This window comes from Ambystoma mexicanum, chromosome 2p (assembly GCF_040938575.1).
Source record: "Ambystoma mexicanum isolate Mex_15411 chromosome 2p, UKY_AmexF1_1, whole genome shotgun sequence".
Lineage (NCBI taxonomy): Eukaryota > Metazoa > Chordata > Amphibia > Caudata > Ambystomatidae > Ambystoma > Ambystoma mexicanum.
In genome coordinates this window covers 273,466,683-273,482,966 of record NC_090923.1, presented here as the reverse complement: position 1 = coordinate 273,482,966, position 16,284 = coordinate 273,466,683, and the positions used below count along the sequence as shown (strand labels likewise).

The following is a 16,284-nucleotide window of genomic DNA, read 5'->3' as shown; positions in this document are numbered from 1 at the left end:
TTTTTATAGGAGCAGTTTTATCATTAGTGGTAGCTGAATTTTTGTTAATTGTTTTTTGTTTCGTTTTATATTTTGATAAAGGAGGCAAAGTTTTTGTACTTGAAGCTTGTTTTGTTTCGCTAAATGACTGTATTAGCTGTTTTGTTTGAACTTTTTTTACAAATTCTGCTAGAGATGGATGCTTATTTTGGACACTTCTATTTTCATTTGCTCTACGTCTGCGTTGCTTTCTATGGACTTGATTTTTGGTAGGCATTCTTTAGGGTCTGTTGAAAAAATAAAGAGGTATGGGATGGCGTGTTCTGCAATGTATGTTTGCTGTGTGTATGAGTGTCTGAGTATGATGATAAAGATGTATGTGATGGTGTGTGCTTGTGCACTGGGCAACTAAAACTAGTTGGGATGGGTATTCTTGAATTTATGTGCTACTAAACTAGGGTTGAGATGACAGTAGAAGGTAAGCTAGTGGTGTGGAGAAGTACAAATAGTACATCTAATGGTATACAATTAGATCAGGAGTTTGTTCTATAATATTAAAATTCTAGGGGCTGAGTTGGGTCATTTGTGTGCCGAAAAATGGCAATTTGGGCGCTATTCTGCCTGGTAATCTCTGTTTAAGAAATGGGGATTTGTGGACAGAATGGTGCACAATCTTTATTTTTAGGCACAGAAATAGCATGAATTAACCTTACCGTGTGTTTGAGTAATAGTACAAATATTATCGTGGTATTTACCTTACTTCTTTTCTGGAATGAGCAGTTTTCTTCTTAGTTCTTCCTTGTACTTCACATTCGGCTGCTTCTTTTCAGGAGAGTGGTCTTCACTGCAATTGTAAATGAAACAAATTAGTAACGTTGTTTGTATATAGCACTGATTTTAATTTAGATATTGATTTTTATGTTTTTGTACAAGTATTGTTGTTTGATATTTGAACATAGTGTGTGCATGCAATTTTGTTTGAGTATGTTAACTCTTTATATTGTACTTTAAATATGTTAGTTCAACATGCTTTGCAAATGTGTGTGCAAAAAGAAATTAAATAGCAGATAGGTTTGGAAGTGACAGTTGATTATAGGAGATGGGAAAATGACAGTAAGTTCATTTTATAGGTTATACAAGCTAAAAGTCAGTTAATTTGTTTCTATGAATCTATTAGAATTGTACATGAAAATATGTATACCTGTAGTTTGTGTTCATGCATATGGATATGCATGCAGCTGCAAGTAGACATTTTGGAGACTTGTACAGTATTTCTTGTAGACAGTGCTTTGCAATGATATGGCACTTGTACTCAGAGAGATCAACAGTACATTTGAAGTGCTGATCTATGATGATGCAGTTAGATGTAGCTATATCCAACGAGGGAATGGTGCAGACAGTGAAATGGAAATGGTAGCAGGACTGTCCATGTCACGTTATGTCCGCGGACATGGCGGTAGTCCGCGGACATCGCGTGTTACATCCAGGGATTTTGGGGTGGGGAGACATGCAAATGAGAATGAGCAGAGCAAGGGATTGGTCAGTAAAGTTTAGTGGGTGTGTTGTGCCAGGAGACAGTTTCTCAGATACTCTTTTTGCTGAGAGAAGAACAGATAGTTATGGCTGTGTGTTTCAGAAAACAGATTGTTTTGATTTTGGGAGTCTCGTGGATATATTGGTTGAAGGTGCATGCAGAAAACTGTGGAATAGCTGTAGAACTTGGATTCCCACATGTGGAAGTGCACTGGCATGGAGTATGTGGAATAAAGTGGTTGGACTTGCTACCTCTCTGTGCTACTTTGGAGACAGAGCAACATCCAGAGATAATTGTAATTCATTGTGGAGGGAACAGTTTAGGACGTGTGTCTGGAATTTCTTTGCAATTTGCAATGAAAGAAGGACTTGGGAAGGTCATGGGCATGTTTCCAAATTCTCAAGTAATTTTATCACGGATTCCGCAGAGACAAATGTGGCTTTGTTCTTCTTCATTTGGTCCACAAATAGAGAAAGCAAGGTGCAATGTCAATAAGGCTATTTGTGCCTTTCTAAGAGATTTTGGCATGTCCTCTTTTCACAATGAAAATAGTATGTTTCGTAGCATATACATTTTTCACAGAGATAGAGTCCATCTTACTTATGCTGGCAATCAGATTTTTCTGAGAAATATACAAAATGCATGGCGACCTATTTTTGAATTACAGTATCCATTTTGTAGTAGGTGTTGAGCATTTCAAATGTTTCAAACGCAAACAAACACCACCAAAAGGCTCTTTTCAGAGCCACCACTTCTTCGCAGACAAAACTGCAATGGTTATGATAGGGCAGCACCCCAAAATGTTAGATGTTCGCAGACTGTCCGCAGACTTCTAAAAAATACACAAGGCCCTGCTTCATTTATTTTCACTTCTATTTTTAAAGTATGAAAGGCGGCTCTGAAAAGAGCCTTTTTTATTTTTGTTTTATATTTTTTTGTTTTTTAATACACGACACGCTAGGAGAGGAGGGAAAAGGAGGGTAAGGAGGGGACACCGACCATGGAGATAAGAAAGGGCGGGTGGAGAGAGGAAGATGTAAAGTGGGTCTTACTTGGGTAGTGAGCAGATCTTCTTGTGCTCTGAGACCAGAGTCTCAAAAGCACTTCAAAGTCTCTCCCCCCTGCAGAGTACTACGTCGCAGTACATACACACAACTGTGACCCTCGAAAGGTAAGGGTCATCAGCATTGCGTATGGCCTGTGTGGCAGCTTGAGGAATATGCTGTCCCACAGGAGTGCTCCTTGTGGTGACAGGATCGGAAATGGAGGATGTAGTAGAGGAAGTCAACCTACTACGCTCCTCGCAAGGTACAACCTTGCGAATGGCCCCAGTGTAGAATGACCTTAGGTGTCGCTTCATAGTAGTTGTCCCAAATCTGTATGAACCAAGCCTCCCGCGACTGAGTACCATTTTGCACTTGTTGCAGGTGACTTGGTTCGCACGTGCCTTAGGTACATTACCACGAACGGTAAATTGCCGACACACCCAAGACTCACGCTGAGTGCTGGTAGTAGGGACTTCCACTACCTCATTCTCGTCATCCTCTTCATCCTCCTCTGCATCCTCACTCCTGTTCCCCTCTTCAGGCCCTTGGGGAGGTGGTGGTGGTGGAGCCATGGATGCCATCAGGTTTCAGATGAAAATCTGGAAAGTTGGCAGCAAAATGCACTGTGTTCTGTAAGATAGCCAGAAACACAATGAGAATGAGCTCTAGGGTGTGGCCTTTTATAAGGGTGCTTGTGCGCAGTTTGCGGACACACACGCTGTCCGTGGACAGATCAAACACAAAAAAAAGGTTCAAAAAGTCCCAAAAAGTATGTAGAAACTCAAGATTCTGGGACTTGTGCTATGGTGATTTATTATTGAAAAATATTGTGGATTGCTTGAAAAGGTAGTTTTAAATTGTTCGGGGACACGAACAGTGTCCGCAGTCAGAACACATGCTCTACATGGGTACAGTCATATGATAGCTTTGCGAACATGTCCGCAAAGGGAGCGGGTGTTCGCAGGACATCAAATGCACTGAAACTGTTTTGCGCATGCGCATTGGTGTTATACGGACACTGTTTGGGTCCTTAAACTAATTAAAAATGCATCACAAGTGAAACGAACAGTTATGAACAGGCGTTTGTTCTTAGAACAGTTTCAATTCGCTTGCGAACAATACGGACATGCATAGCATCCTCAGGACACCCCCATTTTGTTTATTTGCGAACATCCCGGGACACTTGATGTGTTCTTAGAACAGTTTGAACCTGCTTGCAAACAGCACAAACAGGTCTAGCGTCTTCAGGACATCCCCATTTCATTTATTTATGAACATTTCAGGACACAGCATGTGTTCTTAGGACAGTTTCAGTTTGCCTCCGAACAATACGGACAGGCATAGTGTCCTCAGGACACACCCATTTTGGTTATTTACGAACATTTCAGGACACCGTGTGTGTTCCTAGAACAGTTTCAACTCGCCTGCGAACAATACGGAAGGTATAGCATCATCAGGACACCCCATTTTGTTTATTTACGAATATTTCAGGACACTGTGTGTGTTCTTAGGACAGTTTCAGCTTGCCTCCGAACAATACGGACAGGTATAGCGTCCTCAGGACACCCCCATTTTGTTTATTTACGAACATTTCAGGACACTGCCTGTGTTCTTAGAACAGTTTCAACTCGCCTGCGAACAATATGGACAGGTCTAGCGTCCTAAGGACACCCCCATTTTGTTTATTTACGAACATTTCATGACACCGCATTTGGTAGTTTGATGGCGGACATCCCGAACACCAGGTGTGTTCTTAGAAGAGTTTCAACTTGCATGCAAACAGTACAGACAGATATAGTGTCCTTAGGACGCCCCCATTTTCGTTTCTTTACGGACATTCCAGACACTTGCGCTGTCCGCGGACACCTGAACTGCTTTTTAAAAAAAGACAAGAAATGAATTAGGACACAATGGGCCTGATCACGACTTTGTGTCATGGCTCGCTCCCTTCGCTCCCGTTCCCGCCACTTGGGGGCATGTTTTGGGGTTTCTTCCCTACTGGACATTTCCTCCGAACCTTATGCTACAGTGTCCTGATGAATTGGGAGCGCTAAAACCTTATTTCCCAAATTACTTCCCTTCCGGATCCATTCCAGGTTTTTTGCCAGCCAGCATGCTACTGCTGCTTTAATCTAATGACTATGCTTCCCAGAATGCCTGGCTCACTGCTTCACCTCCTCCCTTGCAGGACAAGCCTGGGTGGAGGATAGGCAACACCTGTGGCTGCAGGTGCAGCAGGCGACACGCCTGAGGGGTGTGCTCGTTAAGCAGCTTTAAATGCCTCAGTCTGCTTCAGTCCAGCGCTGGTCATTGTTGCAGCGTTCCTGTCTGGTCCCTTGTTCCTGGTTCCTAGTTTTTGTGCCCGGTTTCTAGTTAGTGTTTCTTGGTCCTTGTCCTGGAATCTGTATTTGTATGCCTAATTGATTTCTGCCTTTTGGAAATCCCTTTCTCCCTTTCTCTGTCTGCAGGCAGCCTTTCTCTGAGCTTTCCTTTTGCTGTAGCCCAATTGCCTGTGTTCACTGTTTCCTAGAAATTGTCCTTTGCTACTCAAAGACTTGTTGCATTAATCTTTCCTTTACAGGTTTAGTTTCCTGCCTTTTCACCTTGGATGGGTGGGAAGGTTTCCCTTTTGATATCGTTTTCACTGCTCCTGATCCTTGCCTTCTATTGGGATCCATGCCATGTTTTCCTTTACACTTTTACATTTATTTCCTATTTTATTATTAGGTGTGGGAAGCTGTTGTAACTAGCTCCTGTGTGATTATCTTTTGTTTTCCACACTGTACTATTCCTTCTTGCCTCTTGACTTGGGTTTAGGTATTTAGTTATCCTCACTCTTTGCCTTTACTGCCTTCTGGGTTCTTGTTTGATTTACAGGGTTGTGGGTTAGTACTGACTTTTGAGTGGTCTTTCCGGTCCTCGTGAATACGGACATCCAAGTGGTCTTTCCGGTCTTCGTGAGTACTGGCATTCATGTGGTCATTCCGGTCCTTGTGAGTACTGTTTCCAAATTCTTTATTCAGTACCGTCTAGAGTGTCAGTTTACAGATTCTGTCCCTGCTTGCCCTTTACGTGGGCTTAGCGCTGTCAGTATCTGTAATAGCATAGTGGGTAAGGAGTTTGCCGACTTTCCTTTCAGTCATAAGGAGGTTCTAAGTGCTTACCCTACATTCCTTTTCATATAGTGGTATACACGAGTCTTGGGTATTGAATGCACGTTGTTATATTCAAGGTTGTTTACTGTGTATTTTGTGCACATTTCCCCTGCCATATCCATCGCTTGCTTCCTTTCCTGACAGAATGACCAGCCGTTGTTCCCGTTTGAACATGGCCAGATTACGAAGGAAAGGCAGCAAGGCCTCTACCAAGTTTATACAGAAAGCTTCCCTTACACTTACCCGTGAAAATCGAATCTCTGCTCCTGACTTAAATGAACTCCTTGACACGAATGGGTATTTACGTGCAAAGTATTTTTCCCACTGGGTGACCCATCGTACATTGCCTGATCCTAGCTCTGTTTTTAATTCTGATCCAGAGTCTATGTCCGCACCAGCCCTTGCAGTGGAAAACAACACACTGCTAGAATTTATACACACAAGTACCTCTGTTATTGAACCCCATGACTCCGGTTGTGCTTTACCTCAGATTGAACAGTTTCATGATTCAAACATGAAGAATGGAGGGGTTTCTTGCATATCTTCTGTTTTCTGCCCTCAGTCTACAGCTTACTCCTCTGCACAGATTCTTACTGTGGTCACTAATGCCAAGGGGTCTGATGCCAATAGTCTGCTTAAAAGAAACACAGACCACGTCAGTAAGAGAGAGTATAGATCACAAGACCTGCAAGCTGTAGATGACAATATACAATCAATGCACTTCAAGATGGCTAGGGCAGGATCCAGCCCTGATGCCACCATACCTTCCCCTGTGCCTACTGATAGGGATGTACAGTTAATGCGGGACATGCTAAAAGCAGAATTTGAGGAGTTAAAACAAGAATACATTTCCTTAAAAGAGGAGAATAAGATGTTACAGTCTTTTCTGAATACACCTCCAACTTTATCCGTTGATGAAGTGAATACTGTTCAGTCCCTGAGTGCGGAGACTTTTGTAAATCATGATACTTGTCAATCTGTAAGATCTATTGGGAGTGAAAGTCTTTTTTCAAGCACAGCGCTTATTCAGGACACAGGTTCTGACAACTGTCCTACCGTTTGTCAGGAATTGCTGTTAGCTGAAGATTCACAAGCCACTCCTTTACCTGAAGCTTCCTGTGTAGCAGTTTGTCATAACTCTGAGCCTGAACACATACATGCTTCTGATTTCCAAACACTATCCACAATGGTGGCATACACAGAATCAGTCACAACTATAGGCTTAGGTTCTGCCCTTGATCTAGCTGCTGAGACTGAAGTAGACATTCAAGCTGATGTGGAGAACGATGCTACCTCTGTGTTCGCTCTTCCTTCTGCCAATTTCGATCACTACGAGCAGTCAAAGACAGTGCAGAATACATGTTTTGATGGACTCATTCCACAGATTACTGAAGCAAAGACCTGTCAGGCGATTCCTGAACTGTTGATTGATAATCAGCCACTTTCAGAAGCTAAGACAGAGGAATGGTCAATTGACGAAATCCTGATTAACAGAGACTTTACTATGGTGATTCCTCTGGTTGATTTTGACTTCTACAAAGGAAGAGACTCTGTGTCATCCACTAAGGAGAGGGACGGCAGGGGTACAGCTCAGACTTTGGTTACTGGTGCCAAGGGGTCAACTGCTTTAAAGGGGCTTTCCATTCCTGAACCACAAGTGTGTCTGTCGACTTCTGGGACTTCAGACTGTCCTCCTACTACCATTGACTCTTCAATAATCCTGTCCACAGCTCTGCAGTCATCGTAGGCACACGTATCTTCGATCAATAAAAGAGTGCTATGTCTGCCAGTCACCCACGAGCCTTCACCATGTACGCAGTCAGAGCCAAAGACCTTGACAAGTTTGTCTTCAGCTAACAAGACGGCTCCAGCTTGCATGCCCTCAGCCTCAGAATTTCCTCTGGCATGTTTGTCTTCGGCTACAGTGACTCATCCAGCAGATTATCCTTCAGCCATGGAGCCTCCGGTAGTACATTCTAAATGCATGTCTTCGGTCCCAGAGCCTACTGGTAGTTTGGCTTCAGTTCATGAGAGACCTGTATCCTGCTCAGCCTCGCTGCCAATATCGGAGGTGTACCTGTCTACACTGTCAGATCCTGCTGCATATTCCTCTGCTCCAGAGATTCCTCCTGAATCCCAACCATTTACTGATGAACGTCCATCTTGCCCTTCTTATGCTTCAGGGGGATCACCAGAATGTCTGCCTTGTACACAAAACAATTCTCCTAACTACTTGACTGTAGCATCAGCGCCTCCCGAATATGCAACATCTGAGCCTGAGACTTCTGCCAGCTCTCTCTTCAGAAACATCAAGCCGGCTCACGACTCGGGAGGGCCTTACATGCGAGGCCGCTGGACTTGCCTGGAGTATTACGAGAGAGAAACGGGTGCCATCCACCACGGCCCAGTCACCGAACGAGTAGCCGACCAGGATAGCGGGCTGGACGGTCCGCGTTTGGAGTCCGGTTTGGATCAACCGCTTGACAACCCTTTTGTTGCCGGATCCCACATGAGCCTGAGGAAAGGGACGGGCACGGCCCTTCAGCTGCAGCGCCAGTTGGGTGTTAGTAGCCAAAGGAGGGGAATGTCTGCTGCAGTTCAAGATGTGCCTGTTTTTGCTCCCGCTTCTAGTATGCCTGATGTCCCGAGTACTGTGTCTAACACTCCTATCAGTATGCCAAACGTTCCTGCGGTTGTATCCCACGTGCAACAAGGTGGCTACTTGACTGGCTACATGACTGTCAATGGGAGTACCAGCCTCGTACAACCCATTGGATCTCCAGACTTCCAAGGCAAGGAACTTATGCAGGCAAATCTTTGTCACTTTCAACCACAAACCTTTACCCAGATGGATGACAGAGTATCCGAACCTCTACCTCAGCCGCCACCTTCCTCTTCCGAACATAAACATTTCCTGAAACCTGCTGTTTCCTCACCTCCTGTGTGTCCACTCTCGGCAGTGAGGCTAACAGAACTTCTACCATTGTCTAAGGCATGTAGCACCAGCCTGCCTCTCTCCTCAAGGATGTATGCATATCCTCTTCCAGTGACCAAGCTTCCTGGACCTTCCAACTCTGCTTCGGGTCCTGCAAGTCCTTCATGCCTTTCTTCGACCCATGAGTCTCTTCCTCACCGAAAATCCACCTATGGCTCTTATAGACTGCGGCCTGATTCTATTCATTCCAGTCCTTCTGCTTCTGCCCGTGGGTCATCGTTTCCGTCAGTGCCACTTCTGAAGACAAAGCGCTCCTGTCATGGAAAGAAGATGTTTTGTGCGAGTAACGGCCGCCTGGAGTCGGCCGTGGAAGGGGGTATAGTGTCATGGCTCGCTCCCTTCGCTCCCGTTCCCGCCACTTGGGGGCATGTTTTGGGGTTTCTTCCCTACTGGACATTTCCTCCGAACCTTATGCTACAGTGTCCTGATGAATTGGGAGCGGTAAAACCTTATTTCCCAAATTACTTCCCTTCTGGATCCATTCCAGGTTTTTGCCAGCCAGCAGTAGCATGCTGCTTTAATCTAATGACTATGCTTCCCAGAATGCCTGGCTCACTGCTTCACCTCCTCCCTTGCAGGACAAGCCTGGGTGGAGGATAGGCAACACCTGTGGCTGCAGGTGCAGCAGGCGACACGCCTGAGGGGTGTGCTCGTTAAGCAGCTTTAAAAGCCTCAGTCTGCTTCAGTCCAGCGCTGGTCATTGTTGCAGCGTTCCTGTCTTGACTGGTCCCTTGTTCCTGGTTCCTAGTTTTTGTGCCCGGTTTCTAGTTAGTGTTTCTTGTTCCTTGTCCTGGAATCTGTATTTGTATGCCTAATTGATGTCTGCCTTTTGGAAATCCCTTTCTCCCTTTCTCTGTCTGCAGGCAGCCTTTCTCTGAGCTTTCCTTTTGCTGTAGCCCAATTGCCTGTGTTCACTGTTTCCTAGAAATTGTCCTTTGCTACTCAAAGACTTGTTGCATTAATCTTTCCTTTACAGGTTTAGTTTCCTGCCTTTTCACCTTGGATGGGTGGGAAGGTTTCCCTTTTGATATCGTTTTCACTGCTCCTGATCCTTGCCTTCTATTGGGATCCATGCCATGTTTTCCTTTACACTTTTACATTTATTTCCTATTTTATTATTAGGTGTGGGAAGCTGTTGTAACTAGCTCCTGTGTGATTATCTTTTGTTTTCCACACTGTACTATTCCTTCTTGCCTCTTGACTTGGGTTTAGGTATTTAGTTATCCTCACTCTTTGCCTTTACTGCCTTCTGGGTTCTTGTTTGATTTACAGGGTTGTGGGTTAGTACTGACTTTTGAGTGGTCTTTCCGGTCCTCGTGAATACGGACATCCAAGTGGTCTTTCCGGTCTTCGTGAGTACTGGCATTCATGTGGTCATTCCGGTCCTTGTGAGTACTGTTTCCAAATTCTTTATTCAGTACCGTCTAGAGTGTCAGTTTACAGATTCTGTCCCTGCTTGCCCTTTACGTGGGCTTAGCGCTGTCAGTATCTGTAATAGCATAGTGGGTAAGGAGTTTGCCGACTTTCCTTTCAGTCATAAGGAGGTTCTAAGTGCTTACCCTACATTCCTTTTCATATAGTGGTATACACGAGTCTTGGGTATTGAATGCACGTTGTTATATTCAAGGTTGTTTACTGTGTATTTTGTGCACATTTCCCCTGCCATATCCATCGCTTGCTTCCTTTCCTGACACTTTGGCGGTAACGTCGGTGGTATTGCCGCTGGTGGTATTAGCCCTACCGCCGAACTCCCCGGCGCTAATAGCGCAGGATCACGAGTTCGGTGGTAATGTAATTCCTCATTCCCCATTGAGCCCATTCGGGAATGCCCCATTCCCCATTGGGCTCAATGGGGAAAATTCACGATCTTACCGCCGGCAGATTTCCTGCCGGCGGTAATAGCGCAAATTTTCAGCAGATTTCCCCCCAGCCAAGAGCTGGGGCGAAATCCGCTGAAGTGCTGATTTGGCAGACCCTTAAATCTGGAGGTAATAGCGCGACCTCCGGATTTAAGGGTTACCGCCAAAGTCGTGATGATGCCCAATATAATTATTTTATTTTATTTTATATGGATGTTAAATTTATGACAGAGAAGGTGAGGCAGCAACTGAAACAAAAACTGGAGAATTAGGGGTTTCAAGATGATTCATATGAGGTGAAGAAGGGATGGAAGTTTCTTCAAAACGTTTTTGTTCATGGAGAGGATTTGGGGATAATTGAGTGGGATATGGTGAGGGGGGACAGGTACATGTGGGACAATGGTATCCAGTTTGTTCTTTCAAGTGATCCTCCACAAAGTTTTTTAAATTGTTGAAATTTTCCATGAGTATGTCCATTTTTTTCTTCCATGTGCTGGAGAGTCTTATCTAATAATTATTTTCGTTTACTAATTTCAATGTTTGTATGGCTTGCACAAAAAAAAATGTATATGTTAAATATATCTAAAATAATATTTATTAATTGGTTTATACAGAACAGTGTCTACCATTAGGTTCACTATCTTCAGGCATTTCCTCACAAGGGAAATGCTCCTTAACCACTCCAGAGTACTAGACATTTCTGTGAGAAAAAAAAATTATATCACTTTTTTTGTATCTAATACAGGCATTTTAGAAATATATGAGTAAAATAAAGTACACTTACTAGCTTCTGGTAAGGTGTGTTCTTACTGGTCTGTACATCTGCTGTTGCTCTTAGTTGTGGAGTTTCTGTGAGGTAATCATGTTGGAAGGCTATTTTTCTTCTTTTGGTATATTCCATTTTAGAACATATTGTATCTAAATGAATGGTTGATGTGTTAGATATATAGGTTCCACTTCTTATTTATTAGTACATATAATGTGTTTGTGTGCTGGTTTTTGAACTTATGAAGTGTTCATATGGCATGATATAACAATTTAAGATACCCCCTGAGTTTTTGGGTAGTATTGCTGTTGTCCGCGTCCGTCCGCAGACACTCGCACAGTCCGCGGACATCAAAATCACTAGCTGGGGTTCAGTATGTTCTATTTTACATGTATATAAAGTCAGGGATATTATGGTTAGGTTCTGCTATTAAAAACCTATGAAATTCAGTAAAAAAACTTTGTTGAAGGGACATTATGGTTAAGTTGCGCTACTAAAAACCTATGAAATTCAGTAAAAAAACTTTGTAAAAGGGACGTTATGGTTAAGTTGCGCTACTAAAAACCTATGAAATTCATTAAAAAAAACTTTGTTAAAGCGACGTTATGGTTCCAAGTAAAACCGAGAAAAAAAACCTGAAATTCACCAGATATGGTAAGCTAAGCAACCATAACTCGCGCCACCACCGTGCACTGCTAAGACTAACACCCAGGACATCAAAGATGACATCACAAATGTCATTGATGACATCACTGATGACATCACATGTGCATTTACTTTTCATGAAATGTCTGTACAAGGGATTTTTATTATAATGTTGAGAACAAAGTGTCAAGGATCTTTGGAATAAATATCATGAGCTAATTAGTGCATTAAGCTATGCATTGATATAAATAGCATTCTATTATGAAGTTCTATCCAGTATACTAAGCTACTCATGCAGAAACATAGACATTGTGTGCAGCATACATGATGAAGATACAATATTCATAATGTTGATTTGTTGAATAATGAAATTATAACTGCTTTCTTATTAGAGTTTTGCGTACTGTGAAGTATGTAATAAGTAGCTAATAAAACCCACGTATTACATAACTGCATTATTACAGACAAAACACAAAGCGACAAGAACACATACAAATATGGGTATATACAGGGAAAGTGAAGAAAGCAAAAAAGCAGAAGTAGTAGCAGAAACAATTCATAACCTAACTGATTATCTTCATGCAAATAAATGATTGCTCTGTTTCAAAGCTGCTATTTACCCTATGTATATGTATCACATGATGTGACTGGACCCTACGGAAAGTAGTGTGAGTACAATGTATACAAAAATGAGCATATACAGGGAAAGTACAGTAATAAAAAAAACAACAGAACTATCAGAAAGTGCTGATAACTCTACTGATTATCTTCATGCACAGAAAGGATTGCTGTCTTTCAAGCTTGTGTCTTCCCCTATGTATATGTTTCATATGATATGACTGGACCCTAAGGGAATTACTGTAAGAACATACTTGAAGGATAAGTCTACAAATATAGTATGTTTACAATTTTTAGTTCCTGACTGTCACTGAAGAAAACCATGTGGCCTAGATATGTCAGTAAAGGAAAAAGGAGGGAGCCAGACATGTGATGTCATCAGTGAGGTCCTGGGTGTTAGTCTTAGCAGTGCACGGTGGTGGCGCGAGTTATGGTTGCTTAGCTTACCATAACTGGCGAATTTCAGGGGGTTTTCGGTTTTACTTGGAACCATAACGTCCCATTAACAAAGTGTTTTTACTGAATAGACAAAATATTTTATTTTTCCAATAGTGCGACCTACTTCCCATTCATTTTCCCATAGACAAACAAGGTACATTTTGTGAAAGCGCACAGCCCACAACGCTGGACGGATTTGGACCAGGTCCGAAATAACTTGCCCACAAGGCATTGACTTGCGATCCATGCTTTGTTTGGGGTTATTCCATGCAGTAGTCATTTAAATATTTGATGGAGAAGGGTGTGGCTATATCTCAGGGATTTACCCACACTAGGGGTTTTAGAAATGAAAAAGCCACCATCTTGTTTTTCTCTCGATGAGAGAGATATTCAAGGTTATAGCCGAGGATATGGGAAAATGAAATGCAGGAAACAAATGATGAAAGGGCAAGTAAGTCGTGAGTATTTGCCCATGATGTGGTAAGTGTTAGGCAGAATTATATGCAGTACCCTTTGGGAACACCACACACAATTAAGACTATAAGTGACAGTACAAAATCACCTTTGGTACAAGCCTGTACTACACAGTAAAAGTGGTAGCGATGGCTGAGCAGCCAGACTTTTCTCAAGAGCAAGTGAGCAGTATCAATAGTTACACAAAGGAAAGCAATTACTATGATTCAAACAAACTGACTCAAGGTTTCTGAGTAAAAGAATATACATTTATTTAGACATCATTTGTATAACATCTCACTAAAGTAAAACAGTTTAAAAATCACACACTTAATAAACCACACCACTCCCAATACATTCCAGAAATGTTAAGCACAAATTAAGTGGGAGCAAAATGGCAATCTAGCAATTTAAAAGGGAGGGAAAGACAAAGTTAGGCAGAAATCGAGCAGCACCAACAGGTTAGTAAGCAGGGCAATCTCGAAAGAGGAACTACAGTGAGGGAATCAAATCAAAAAGGGTTAGGGCCAAAGTCAATAGGACAAAAGTCTTTAGCTCAAGATCACACAGCTCAGGGTAGTTCACGGGTAAGTCTTTGCCAAGAGTTCCGGACGAAGTTGGTCGGCTGAAAAGTTAGTTTAAAGAGTAGGGAAGGACAAACCATTGGATTGGAGAAAGATTTCATACACTTTCACCGCGGCTGGACGAAACGAACAACCGGATTTGATTTGCACGGTACCTTTAAATGGAGAAGAAGCTGTAGCTGAGGCGGATATTCCTGGCAGTTCCTGTAGGCTCATGGTTCCTGAAGTGACTGTTGGACTGACATGAAGTAGGAAGACTGGTGGGACCTGCACTTCCCAGGGAAGAAACCAGCAGGAGAGCAAAGCAACAAATAAAAGGCGTGCTCCTTAAAACCCAAGCAGGGTCCAACCTTCCTGGCTATCCAGTTCAATGTAGCTCTGTACAGCAAATTTGACCAGAGGAGGGAGACCTGGCTCGCAGTTTAGGCAAAATGGTTGGTCCCACCAGCTCAAGGGGAGAAGATTCCTTGAGATCTTCCCTGTCATTGGAGTATGAAGATTCGGACCTGCAGCAAGGCTTCACTGGGCGGTTCAGTCGTGGCAGGGGTCCTCTTCTGTCAGCTCCTCGTCGGTTCTTTCATTCCAGTGGTGACTCTGCCTTTCCAGACCCAGAGACGTGTTTTTATGCAGTTTTCCCCAATTCACACAGCCTGGCTGTCAATCAAACAGCAGGGTGGTTATCCCGCCGGGACAGTCACCACAGCCAATCATTTCAGAGTGCGACATGGGTCTCCAAGGAGCCCCTGTGCAGGGAGTCTTAAACCCCTCCCTCACATCCTGTCCCCCCAGACATACAGGCACCCAAGGAGGGTTTCTGCATAGATGCCTGCGAAAAGACGGTGAACAAAGGAATCTAACCTGGTTTGGTGCGCAGAGTAAAACACAAGAAAGACTGTTACAACAAGAAATGCCGAATAAACCCAGCTGGAACCGAAATAAAATATATATGGTCTAGCGGGTTTAAGTTCGAGGTGACCAAGATAGCCTTAAACAATCCCAATGTTATTTAAGATATCCGCGGTAGGAAAAATAGGATAGTTACCACTGCCACCAGCAATGTCTTGATGAAAAGGGAGAAACAGACAAAAAGGGATAACTAGTAAACCTTTCCAGTAATCTATGTAAGATAAGGTGTATTGGGTCTGTGGTTTTACAGCGGCTAATAAAGTTAATGGCAACTTTATGTGCTTTGGAAGACAGTAGTCAGTCCCAGAAACTGGAATCTGAGTTGGGAAGTCTAAAAGACAACCCTGTGTCATGGCAGTGAAGGTGCTGTGTAACACACAATAAAAAGATGATGCCTGTGGAGTAGGTGAGGCTCCACAGTCTATGAACACATAAAGGTTAAACACAAACAGCAAAACACATGTAAGTGTGGGAAAAAAGCCTCACACTCTTACCAGATGAAAAAAATAAATCCTAGAAATCCAGCAAAGCTGCTGAGGGACTCAGTAGGTAAGGGAAATTAGCCATTCTGGATAATTCTCCCTATCAGTAAGAGAGTTCACAATCGTGGACACTGGTGCCATTGTTTTCCCCGAACTGTGGCTGCTTTTCAGGGCAAAGGTAGAGGACACATGTGGGTGGACAGCTTACTTTTTCTTTAAGGTTGGCAAGCTTGCTCAAGTGTTTGGCTACCAGGATTGTACTAAGGTTGTCATTTTCCCAGTCCAGACGCTTACTCACAAGACCAATAGGACCAATGCTATTTTGTCTTGCGCACTTTCGTCCATCTGAAGAGCAGTTCTATTGAACTATATTTGTATATTTCACTTTAAGATATATTTTCACTTACTGTGCATATATTCATGGGTGCCAGCTTTTGATTTTCTCTGTGGGTGCCAAGAGTACCTGTGTATATGTTATTCTTGCAGCCGGTCATTTTGTTCCCGTTTTCATGCTGCTGAAATGTGGTTAGTTGGGGTTGTGCGATATATCTCAACAGTCACCAAGAGACCAGCCATAAAGCAAGGGGCTTGGAACATGCTGCTTAACGGTATATAATGTTTCGAATGGCAATGTTTCAGCAAAAATTGCATCAAAAAAACTTTTTTAAACAAAATTTTAATTGTGGCCCCCATTCCACTGTTTTTTTACCCCTTAAAACCGATTTTAGTTTTAAAAAAAAACTTTACCTACAAAAAAATGCATTTTTGTCAAAACTTTTGTCATTCGAAACTTTCTTTTCGAAACAATGACTAGATACCCTGCT

At 42.9% G+C, this 16,284-nt stretch overlaps 1 protein-coding gene across 1 annotated transcript in view; it reads right to left on the bottom strand.

The window, feature by feature from the left end:
- The window catches only part of LOC138567739 (inter-alpha-trypsin inhibitor heavy chain H3-like), a 475,184-nt gene that overhangs the window by 196,906 nt on the left and 261,994 nt on the right, over nt 1-16,284 (bottom strand). The window lies entirely within an intron of this gene.